Here is an 11,637-nt window from a genome sequence, read left to right as displayed (position 1 = left end):
TTCCACAGGGCTATGGCCTTGGGGCTCCCGGGGGAGGACCTGGAACAAAGGTGGGGAGGACCTGGCCAGGGCAATGGGGGGGGTGCTGCACGACGCCGAGGGGGTACGCGGGGGACCAGGCGCCCTGTGTGGGGTGGGGCCCCCCTTCCTGGGGCCTCAGGCCCACAGCGAAGGGGGCTTCGGTATCAGAGCACACACATCAGACGGGCCACATCAATGCCTTGCAGGTGTGGATAAGCCAACGGGGAGCGTTGGCGCGGGCGTGGGTTCTGGGAATGTCTGAGAGGCTGAGGTAAGCCAGCAGGTACCGGCTAATACCTGCTCGGCCTGCCTGTTGGGCGAACAGATTATCCAGCCCCGTCCCGATGCCACAGGCAGCCACAGCGGCCAAGTTCACGCTACAGGGCCCCCACTGTGTGCCGCGTCCTGGCCGTCCTGGCATTTCAGGGATGGAGGGAGCTGCGAAATGCGTGTTTCCCAGGGGGAAACTGAGGCCCAGAGAGCAAGCCTGGCTCCCCTGAGGCCGTATCTGTGTTGTAGCCGGGCAGGGCATGGGACCCAAGGCCCCCTAGGAGGGCCTACCAACAGCTAGCTGGCCCCCGGCCTCTCAGGCATCCGTGTGCAACTGGGAAAGGTCCCCCTCGGTCTGGGCAGACGGAGCCTTGCAGCCTCAGCGGGCAGGCCAGACTTGAGCCGGGAGGAGCCCTTGTGCAGGGCACAACCCGCACAGCTGTACAAGGCGGACCTGCCCGTGCCCGTGCCCAAGGATCCTTCAGAGCAGCACTACAGAATCACGGTCCTGGGGTCACCCTCGGTGTGGGGACCAGGAGGCCGGCTTGCACACCGTGCACATACACCCAGGAGCAAGCGAGACACAGGTGGAATCGGCAGCCACGGCACCTGCCTCCTGCCGGCTCAGCCGAACAGCCACGAAGCCACGGTGACCCCGGCTGGGGTGGGTCTGTACCGGTTTCTGTACTCCGGGAGCCAACAAGGAAACGGTGCCCAGCAGGTGCCCACAGAGGGAAGTTCTAGAAGCTCCAGGCACGTGAGGGCCCTCTCTCTGCACGCTACTGGGTGGGTCCTTCTTCGCCATTTCCGCTGAGCGCCTCGGCTCTGAATCGCCAGGGTCAGGTTGAAGAGCTGAAGGTCAGAGGCCACCCAGGCACCCGTGCCAGGACACAGGGCTGACCTTTGTGTGACCAAGTCGAAAGATCCGGGGACCCCAAGGAGGGGCTCCAGACCTCTGGCCGCCGTCTGAAATGCTGCTTGGGGGGCTGATCCTCATCATCCCTAAATTAGGGGCCAAATGGCCAATTAAGGGGCCGTTTGAGAGTCAGAGAAGCAGAAGATGAACAGAGGAGACAGATGAGGCCGTCGGGCTGGTCACGGGGTTCGGCGGGGGGAGGGCGGCGCCTCCTCTCCTGGCATCGGGGGGGGGGGGCCCGGAGGCCTGTCATGCCCCTTCCTGTGGCCGCAGAGGGCAACCGGGGCCCCGGCGGCAACGTTCCCTGGGGCTCAAGGCACCCCAAGGGCTGCAGGCGCCTTGCTTTCCGATCTCTGTGGGTCTGAATCACCTGAACCCTCGCCTGGCGCCCTCAGCGACCCCCCAGCCCGCCCGGGGCTCGGCTGGTCGGCGACCAAGCGAAGGCTGCCCTCACGTGGCTTCAACTGCAGCGTGAGGCTGTGTGCGCGTGCACACGGGTGTGCGGGTGTGCGTGTGGGTGTGTAAGAGGTGGTGTGTGACGTGCATGAGTGTGGGCCAGAGCGTGTTCGAGTGTGAACGTGCGTGCAACAAACAACAAATACACACAACAAGTGAAACACACAGACGGTGTCGCCCCCCGAACTTAGTGGCTTCAAGCAACCATACTGTCGCTGGACATCCTGCGCCCAGGAACGGGGGACCCGGCCGGCGTGTGCCCGTGTGGCTGCTGGGCTCCCCAAGGCGGCCTCTGTGCACAGGAGCCCGGGGCCTCCCGGGGCCCTCGGCTGTCCCCACGGCGAGGCCTCCTCCCACCTGGCTCAGAGCTGTCACCTCTGGAGGGCGCTGTGCGGGCATCCGGGGACCTGAGGGCGTCGTTCCTCCACGCCGTGGGTCTGGGGGCCCAGAAGACAGCCCCAAGGAGGGGATCCACAGGGAGGAGGCACAGGGAGACGGACCGATGGACACTGAGTCTCTGATGGCAGTGGGACGAGGAGGGTCTATCAAGCTGGGCACTGAGAAGGGGCAGCACACAGGCTCGGGGTTCTGGGGGGGCGCTGGCCTGGGCCGGGCGGGTCCACGGAGTACGGGAGGGAGGTGCGCAGGCCCCAGCGGGGGTGGGGGGGGTTGCTGAAACAGTGCTGGTGGAGGAGTGAGGTCAAGGGGCCGGTTGGCGTTTATCCCGGGACCTCAGAGCAGGTCTGCCGCTCATGGGGACAGACCAGGAGAAAGGGGGGCTGGAGCACGACCTGGAGGCCAGGGCTGTGCCCATGAGCCTCCTGGAAAACACTGCATCTGCAGACGGGGCCCCCAGTCCATCTGTACGCTGACAGAGGATGCCCCAGTCTGTGCTTAAATGACAGCCGGCCAGTAGACGCCGCCTGTACCCCCGCACGCACACTTGCACACACAGAGCCCCAGAGGAACTTCCCCTCTTCCATTAGTGTAACAGGTGCCCCCACCTCCGCCTTGCTGATGGGGGCGGGGTGCGGCTCAAGGTCAGCACAGCCTGGCTGCTGGAGGGGGGGAAGGCGGCCCGGGGCCCACCCCATCCGTGCCTGTGATCAGCCCATGTCCCAAAGGCTTGGGGACCAGCCAAGCGCCCCCCTCCCCAACCCTGGCCTTCTTCCTGAGCCTTTAGTGGCTTTGTGGCCTTGGAGTCTGATCAGTGGCTCCGTGATCGAAAGTGATTTGTTTTCCGGGTTAATTTGATTATATCCTTCGGGTGGGGGTGGGGGTTCCTACCTGCCCCCCCCCCAGGCCACTTACCCATTACCACAATTACCATAAAGACTCTCTTCAAAAGGCAGGACCCTCCCCCGGGGGACCAGCCCATTAGGACAGGGCTGAGCCCCTGGGGCGGCAATGAACTTGCCGTTGTTAAGCGGTGGCTGGAGCCTCAGACGCAGGTGACCGGCCCCTGCGAGGGCCTCGGTGGCTTATGGGGCCAGACGCCTACAAATTGGGAACCCCGGGTCTCTGGGGGGCTTTCTGCCCTGCCGCCACCACCGGACCCCGGAGGCTGCACCCGGGATTTGGCAGATGACGGACCACCATTAGGCCCCCAAAGTGGGCGGGCCCTTTGAAACAGTCTCCTGAATCTTCTCAGCAACACAGCAGACAGGGGGACGTTGTGCCCATTTCACGGAGGAGGGAGCGGAGGCCCCGAGAGGCGGGAGGGCCTGCCCAGGTACCCCCCGCCCCCGAAGAGGAAGCGGAGGACAACCCGACGGAGAGCTGGGCCCCTTGCTCCCCCGGCACCCCGGAGTCCACACTGCAAACAGCTCGGCTGTTTGGGGAGCGCCGGGAGAAGAATAAAGACCTTTTCACAGGCCGGCGGGCTGCAAAAGCAGTGAGGGAATGCAGACCAGTGACCTTTTGCAGAAGAAATTCTCCCTTCTCCGCCCCAGGCTCCGCTGGCCTTCCCTGGGGCTTTTCCAGGGGCTTCCTCGGAGCGACTTCCTTTTCCTCCAAATGGACTGTCGGTGAAGGAAAGGCCTCTGTCTGGGGACCCCCTCGCTGGCCTGTGTGCCGGGGACCCTCTGGGGTCTCCCCCCTTGAGTGTGAGATGTGCCAGGAGTGTGAGTTGGGCGGGAGAGGCTCTCTGTCCAATCCAGACCTGGTTCTGCAGCTCACCATCCTGTGCCCCCCCCCGGGAGTGTTTGCAGGGAGGGGTGCAGACGAACTTGGCAATGGGATGGGGAGGGGTCAAATGTACTTAGGGGCGGCATCCGCAGTAGGGCGAAATCACGGTTTCTCTGATTTCTTAACCAAGTGTTTTGGGGTGTTTATGGGACGGCCGGGGTTTTGGCAAGCTTCCCCCCCCGACCAGTCACCCCCCTGGCCCCCCATTTTCTCGTTCCCCATTCCGCAGCCTGGGAAGGGCTCAGTGGGCACAGCTCATTTCCACTCCCCGTGGTGGGCGGGGCGCCTCCCATGGGCGCCTCTCCCCAGGGCCCCTGCTGGAACATTCTGGACGGCTTCACCTCCACAGCAGGTGCCCCTGCTGGGCTATAGCTGTGCAGGCTGGGGGTTGCCGGGGCACCTCTGTCTCACCGCAGGGTCCTCCCAGCGGGACAGCCGAGCCTCTTGGCGTGGTGGCTCGGGTCGCCAAGAGACGGCTAGCGGAAGCTGGCGGGCCCCTCGAGGCCTGGGCCTGGAACTGGCCCCCGGTCACTTCTGCCACATGCTCTTGGTCTAAGCAAGCCCAGGCCAGCCCAGAGTCAAGGGAGGGGCTGCAGCAGATCTTTTGTCGTTTGGGACTTGCTTCCAAGAACCTTCTAGCTCATGGCTGAGGGCTTATGCTTTTGCCAGCGCTACCGCCCCGTGCCTCCCGCTCCCCGATGCTGGGGAGGCCCCAAGGGCATGCCCCCCACTGCATGGCGCAGGGGTTAGCAGGAGGCTTATGTGCGGGAGCCCCCGAATGCCGCTTCCTGGCCGCAGCTCGAAGGTCCAAAGGCCAGAAGAAAGTGGGGCTTCGGAGAATCTGCTCCTCTGGGCATGGTTGCAGGACAGAGAAGCAGGCAGGCGGGGGGGGGGGGGGGGGGGGGGGCGGGGCATCCCAGTGTCACCCGTTTTCTGAAAGGTGGGTTGGGTCCTTGCCTCAGGCTCTGCACTGAGTAGCCTTCGGTTCAGTTCTGTCCTTTAAAAGTTTCCAAAACGAGCAAGACTCAGGTCAGAAGTTTGCGTCCGCCTCACGAAACTGTCTGAGCCCCGAGGGACCCCTAGAGGCCTGGCTCCTTCTACCTCGTCGCCCCACCACCCACCCATTCCCCAGACATTCTGTCCTCACCTGTGCACTACGAGACGGTGCAGCCACAGGAGCGCAGGTCAAGCCACAGGAGGCGCAAACAGCAGCGAGCTCGCGGCGAGGACACCTGCCTCTTCAGGACACAACGCGCGGCTTCTCCCCGCTCTCGCCGTGGCCTTGTGGCTGCCTGGGCGTCTGAACCCCGGGGGCCACACGCCCAGCTCAACGCTGAGGATTCTACTCCTTTACAGCAGAGACGGTCAACCTATTTCCAACGACGACCCCTTCCCTGAATAATAGTTTGAAGTGTTTAGAGTAAGATACGTAAGGCGGACAGTGGTAACCGATTATACTCAAAGGCAGCTATCAAAACACATTTGAAAGATGATTTTGGGATTGAGGAAATTCTGTGTTTGTGTTTAATGTTCATTTTTGAGAGAGACACAGAACACGAGCAGGGGAGGGGCAGAGAGAGAGGGAGACACAGACTCCGAGGCGGGCTCCAGGCTCCGAGCCGTCAGCCCAGAGCCCGACGCGGGGCTCGAACCCACGGACCGTGAGATCGTGACCTGAGCCGAAGTCGGACGCTCAACCGACAGAGCCACCCAGGCGCCCCGGGGAATTCTGTGCCTCTTTCCGGATACATCAACAGCAAGATTGTGTGGGAGATCCAACAGCCACCATCACTGAGGAGGGGCAGTGAGGATAATTGACCCTCTAAGATTATTCCACTGCACGATGACATAGAAACACCCGAAACCCCTCGAGACCACAAGGTCGAGGGCCGTGTTGACGTCCCGTGGTTCTCCCGCCCTCGTAAACGGAGAAAGTGGTGAATTTAATAAACACGTCACCTCTTTCTCCTCCTAGTTCATAAGCCCCGTGAATTCCATCCAGGGGTCCCGAAGAGGAGATCAGACATTGGACGGTGACTCATCTCAGTCTCTTCGGGTGGTTCCTTCCCAGAGGGACGTTATGAACGAGGGACCCGTCAACCCTGCTCAGCTCTGGGATCTCAGGGCCCAGGCAGACCCTGGCTGGCCCTTCACATGAGCCACTGAATCGGTGTCCTGGGGTGGCCATAACAAATGACCACAAACTAGGCGGCTTAAAATAATGGAAATGTATTCTGTCATGGTCCTGAAGGGCAGAAGTTCAAAATCAAGGCAGGGCCGTGCTCTCTCTGAAGGCTATGGGGGGGGGGGGGCCACCTTCTGGCCTCTTCCAGCTTCTGGTGGTTGCTGGTAACCCTAGGGGTCCCTAGGCTCGTAGACGTCCAGCCAATCTCTGTCCCTGTCTTCACGTGTCATGTGGTGTTCCCACTGTGCGTCTGTGTGTCTCGTTTTCTCTTGTAAGGACACTGGTCATTGGAGTAGGGCCCACCCGGATCCACCGTGACCCCATCTTAATGTACCAACTATACCTGCAAAGACCCTGTTTCCAAATAAGGTCAAATGCAAGGCATAGGGGTAGGACTCGAGCGTATCTTTTGGGGGGTCACAACTCAATCCGAAGCCCGCGCCTTGGACAGTCACAGGGGATCACAGGAGTCGGGGTCTCTGGAGAGATGCCTCATCTCACGGGGTGGGGGGTGCAGCTGAGGCAGGAGAGGGAAAGGACGTGCAAAACGAGTCAAGAGTGGGGCCTCTGCAGCCTCAGCAAAGCGCACGTGTGGACAGGGGTCTTGTCCAAGTCACCGCACTGTCCCAGCATCCGGTAGTGCCGGGGTCATAACCGGAGCTCAGGCTCTTCGCTGAGTGAACGAACGAACGAACGAGTGAACAGAAGTCAGGTCCCTGACACGGAAGCCGGTGTTCTTCCCACTGGCCCGTGGCTGCTGGCCTCGGGTGGTGACTGCCGTGTAGCGATCACTCTAATGCCAGTTTCTAGAACGGACTACCAAGATCAGTGGGGTGATCACGTAAACGTTTATCTGCTGCTTACCCGATCGCTTGATGGGGGTGCTCCCCTGGGGGAGGGCCGCGCGCCGGCCCAGGGATCCAGATTCCTCTAGCTCTGGGCCCCACCGTCTCCTGGGCAGAGGAATCAGCAAACTGCTGTGAAGACACAGATAGTACACATCTTTGGCTAACTCCGTCTCCATCCAAACCACTCAGGCCCCCACTGCAGCAGGAAAGCGGCCGCAGGCGACGCCACGAACGGCCGAAGCGGGTCCGCGGGCCGAGGTAGGCCAGCCCCAGTCCTGGCGCCACAGAGCGCCCCACCCTGAGCTGGAGGACGGGACACGAGGGTGGAGAAGACGCCCACACCTGCTTCCGAGTCCTGTGTCTCTCCCACGGACATGCCGTCCGCAAGACGCAGTCACGGGGCTCCCGGGGGGACGGCGGCTATAGCTTCTCCCCCTCTGGATGGTGGCCGGTCGGGAAAGCCCGGGCTGGGCCGCAGGAGCAAACACCCCCCCAAATCACAGCAGCTCGGAGAGGAAGCCGTGTCTCTCCTTCCAGCCCGGCGCCCATCCGGGTTTGGAAGGGGGGCTCTACCTCGAGTTGTGCCCAGGGAGCTGGGCGGATGGCGGGCTCAGCTCACCCCAGGTTTGCACCCCTGCCGGGGGCAGGGGCGCGGTGAAGCACTGGCCGGCTCTCGGGGCTCCTGTCCGGAGTGGCCACTTCACTGGCCAGGACGAGTCCCGTGGCCACACCTGGGGTCACGTGTTACCGGTTCCCAGGGTGGGTGTGTAGTTTAGCAACGGCCACGGCTGGAGCCAGTGGCCTACCTGTAACGCTGGGCCGCGTGCCCCGGGGTGGGGGGTGGGGTGGGGGGAAGAGCCCAGCCTTTGTGGTCCTGGTCCTCAGAGGCCGAGCCCCTCCTAAGTGGCCGGGTCCCCAGTGTGGTAGGAGCCACCACAGAGGAGGCTGGGGGGGGGGACCCACCCCGTGCAATTTTGCTTCACCCTGGGCAGCAGGGACAGCAGCTCATTCCGGAAGACGGACTGGCCTGGTGGCCGATGTGGAAGGCGAATTAGCTAGAACCCCTGGAGTTGTAGGTGAAGGCAAACTGAACCCCAGTTGTTCAGGGAAAAAGTGGAGGGGAGGCTTATTGCCTCAAACAAAGAAGATGTAGGCAGGGAGAGCTGCCATCAGGTGTGGTTTGTTCCAGGAGTTCAAAGGGTATCACTGAGCCCTAGTTTGCCGGCCACGGTGTCCGGGTAACGTCCTCCAGGCTGGCTCCAGGGCGGTCCCGCCCCAGCGGGCAGGGAGCCAGAACACCCGCCCCCCCCTCCCCCGCCAAGCCAAGTCCGGGGCTTCCCCCTGATTGGATGAGTTTGGGTCAGGACCCGTCCCCGAACCAATCACTGCAGCCGGAGGACCTCAACGCACTGGTTGGCCAGGTCCCGGTCACATAATGTACCTGGGCCTCACAGTGGGGGAGGGGTAGTTTCCTTACCCATCAAACCTTAAATAAACTACAATTTCGCCCTTGAGGTTGCAGCGGCATCCGTGAACGCGCGCACGGTCCCCATCCTCCTCCGGGCCTCAGTTTCCTTTCCAGCGTAGGACCGTTGGGTGCGCTGATGTTCTCAAACCCCTGCTCATTCTTTGTCCCCCCCGCCCGACCAGGGTGTCCACTCCCAGCGGGGCATTTGCCTGCTTCGCTGTTTTTACAGCTGCACGTGCATCACGTGCAAGTCTTGGGTACGTGTCGGTGATTGAACAGATTCCGGGCGTACTTGTGCCCAGGCCCGTGTATAAATCGCATTCACACGCAGGCACTCACACACGCACGCTCCCGGGGGACCGGCCAGAGAGGCTGTCGTCGGGCCCCTGGTGAGGGCCCAAGGTGCCGCTGCTACAGGCCTCCGGTCCCGCCCACTGTCCCCCCAGAACGTGGGGGGGGCTCCGGGGCCCGAGCCGATACACCTTCACTTCAGTCTTTAGGCTGAAACCCCGGGAGCGAGGCGGGACGCCTCTGGGGGGGCTGACTCGGCTCTGGGCCAGCAGTCCTGCCCAAACGAGCTTTGTGACCCCACTAAATGGAGTTGACGACGCTGGCCCTGCGCGTCCACGCGAGGGAGACACGGTGAGACGTGGGGGGATTCAGACAAATAAAACTGCAGCCCAGCGGCCGGGCATGGGGCCCGATTAGCCTTCCAGCTCCTGGCAGGCTGGACGCAAGGCACCTCTGGAGGATAGGGCCACCGCCTTCCCGAGAACATCTTGGTCCTAGACCCCAGGCAGCCCGCCTCCAAGATGGCCTCCACGGATCCGGCCTCTGGGATCTGTGCCCTTGGGCAGTCCCCTCCCCTCCTGCGCTGTGTGGCCGGTAGAATGCGGCAGAAAGGACATGCTGTGTATACGACAAGCAGACGACCTGTCATCTCCACCTTGTCTTCCCTCGGATCACTTGCTCCGGGAAGCTGGCGGCCATGTTGTGAGGTCACCCAAGCAGCCTTCGGGAGAGGACGCCGGGTCGAGGAACCGAGGTCCCCCGCGAGGAGCCGTGCGGGTGGGCCGTCTCGAAGTCCCAGGCCAGCCTTCGGAAGACACTGCAGCCCCGGCCAGCTGCTTGGGTCCAACCTCATGAGAGATCTCGAGCCGGAAACACGCAGCTAAGCTTCTCCCACGCTCGGACGCGTGGCCACTGCGGGAGGCAGTCAGCGCTCGCCCTGGTTTCTACCGCTGCTCCTGGGGCTGTTTGCTACGCGACAATTAGCTAACTAACGGGTCACCAATACACGCTTTTACTGAGCGCTTAGGCCCAGAGTGCTTCCCATCCTGATCTGGTTTCATCATCACGGAGACCCTGAGGGTGGATGTAACGGTCCCCACGTCACAGGGGAAGTGACTGGGGTTCAGAGAGGAGCCGTGACTTCTCAGAGTCCCACGGCCGGGCAGGGGTCAGAGCCATGCTTTGAGCCGGCTCTGTCACCCCCAAACCTGTTTCCCTTGCTGCCTGCTCCTCCTACGCTTGCTTTGGAAGCAGAGAGTGCTGCCCATCGAAAGAGGCCACCACGGGGCGTCGGGCCCGGGGTTCCGGAGCATCGCTTAGAGTAGCAACAATTTGCCTTTTGAATCGTTTTGCCAGCCGGGCTGTGATAAAGCATGGCACACTTACAGGTTTAAAGGCACAGAAATGTATTCTCTCCCAGTCTGCGGGCCAGAGTCTGGGGGCTCTGGGGAGGGTCCTTCCTGCCTCTCCAGCTCCTGGGGCTCCAGGGGTCCCCGGGCTGCGACCCGGTCCCCTCGGCCCCGCCTCCGTCATCTCCTCCCACGCGTGGCTTTCTCTTCCGGGCCTTCTTCCCTTCCGCCTCTTGAAGGACAACGGTCGTTGGATTTAGCCCCCCCAAGCCGGGAAGATCCTTATTCCAAATGAGGTCACGTTCTGAGGTTCTGAGTGGACACGAATTTCGCAAAGATACTATTCAACCCGCCACACGTTCGTTCCGGCTTCTGTTGTTTAGAAAATGCCAGTGCTTTGCAGCTCCCCCGCACGCCTGCCACATAGGCCGTGTCGTGATTTTTTGCAACCCCCCCGACGGAGGGTCGGGGAGGCCCGGGGACGCGCCCCAGGTCTGCCAGCCGGCAGGTGGTAGAATCGGGACGCCCGCCCCAGGAGCCTGACGCCACGGCCACGCAGGTGGGTGCGGGCGGCCTCTGCCCTCCCGGTCCACACTGCGGCCAGACCGGGTCCTGGGCGTCCCCGGGGCCGCGAGAGCTCACGCGGCAGGTAGCCGCGGGTGGGGCTCTCCAGGTGGGCTCCAAGGCCATCAGAACCTGGTAACGGTTGGGACTCCCCGTGCAGCATGGCCCATGAAAGACAAGTTGGGGCCTAATGATTACAGGGAAAGTTCCAGTGGCTTCCCCTTTGAAATGCACAAAGCCTGCTCAGGTAACGGGCTGGAGCCTGGGCGTTTGAAGTGCCAGTCGTCCCGCGGAACATCTGGCAGGCTGTGCCGCCCCCACTACAAACGCACCGGGCACAGCTGGCCCTCAAAGGCTGCCTGGGCCAAACATCGGGGCCAGGTTCTGCTTTCTTCTTTGGTCTTGACTCGCCCCCAACTCTGCGATGCTCACTTGTGCCTTTCTTTGGTGGGGGGGGGGGGGGGGGGGGGAGGGGGGAGGCCTTCCTTTTCATTTTTCTTTTTTTTTTTCTGAGCCGAACTTCAGAGAATGTTAACACCAAAGGACCGTGGTGCCTCACTAATTCAGGATTAGTGCCGAGCCGAGCAATGACTGCGGATTCTCACCACGGTTAAAAAAAAAAAAGAAAGAAAAAAAAAATACGTGCGGTCGAGACCGGAGGGCTGCCCTGATCAGAGCCCTGTCGCAGGAGTCCGGGCAGTATTTCGGGGGGTCAGCAACACCCTATTTTTTCTAGTCACCCGTGCATTCAACAAAAACTTATCGAGCACCTACTGTGTTCCGTGTGATGGGTAACAGCAAGAGCAAAGGCCCTGGGGTAGAAAGAGCTTGGAGCCTTGAAGAATCGGCCTGAACGGGCAGTATGGCCGGAGGGTGGTGAACAAGGGGAGCGGGGCAGACGGGAGTCGTGGAGCACGGCCACGCCCAGTCCCACAGGGCGTGTGGACCTTGTGTGGGGCGCCACTGGAGTTTCGGGGCAGGGGAGTGACTTAGATTTTACAGGTATTTTCTGTGAATATCTAGTTTCCCGGATGGCTTTCCCGGAAAGCCACCGTCAAACAGAGGCCCCAGCAGGCCCCGTG

Source organism: Panthera pardus, unplaced genomic scaffold, assembly GCF_024362965.1.
Source record: "Panthera pardus isolate Hobbes unplaced genomic scaffold, ASM2436296v1 HiC_scaffold_12, whole genome shotgun sequence".
In the NCBI taxonomy this organism is placed as follows: domain Eukaryota; kingdom Metazoa; phylum Chordata; class Mammalia; order Carnivora; family Felidae; genus Panthera; species Panthera pardus.
This window is presented reverse-complemented; position numbering follows the sequence as displayed.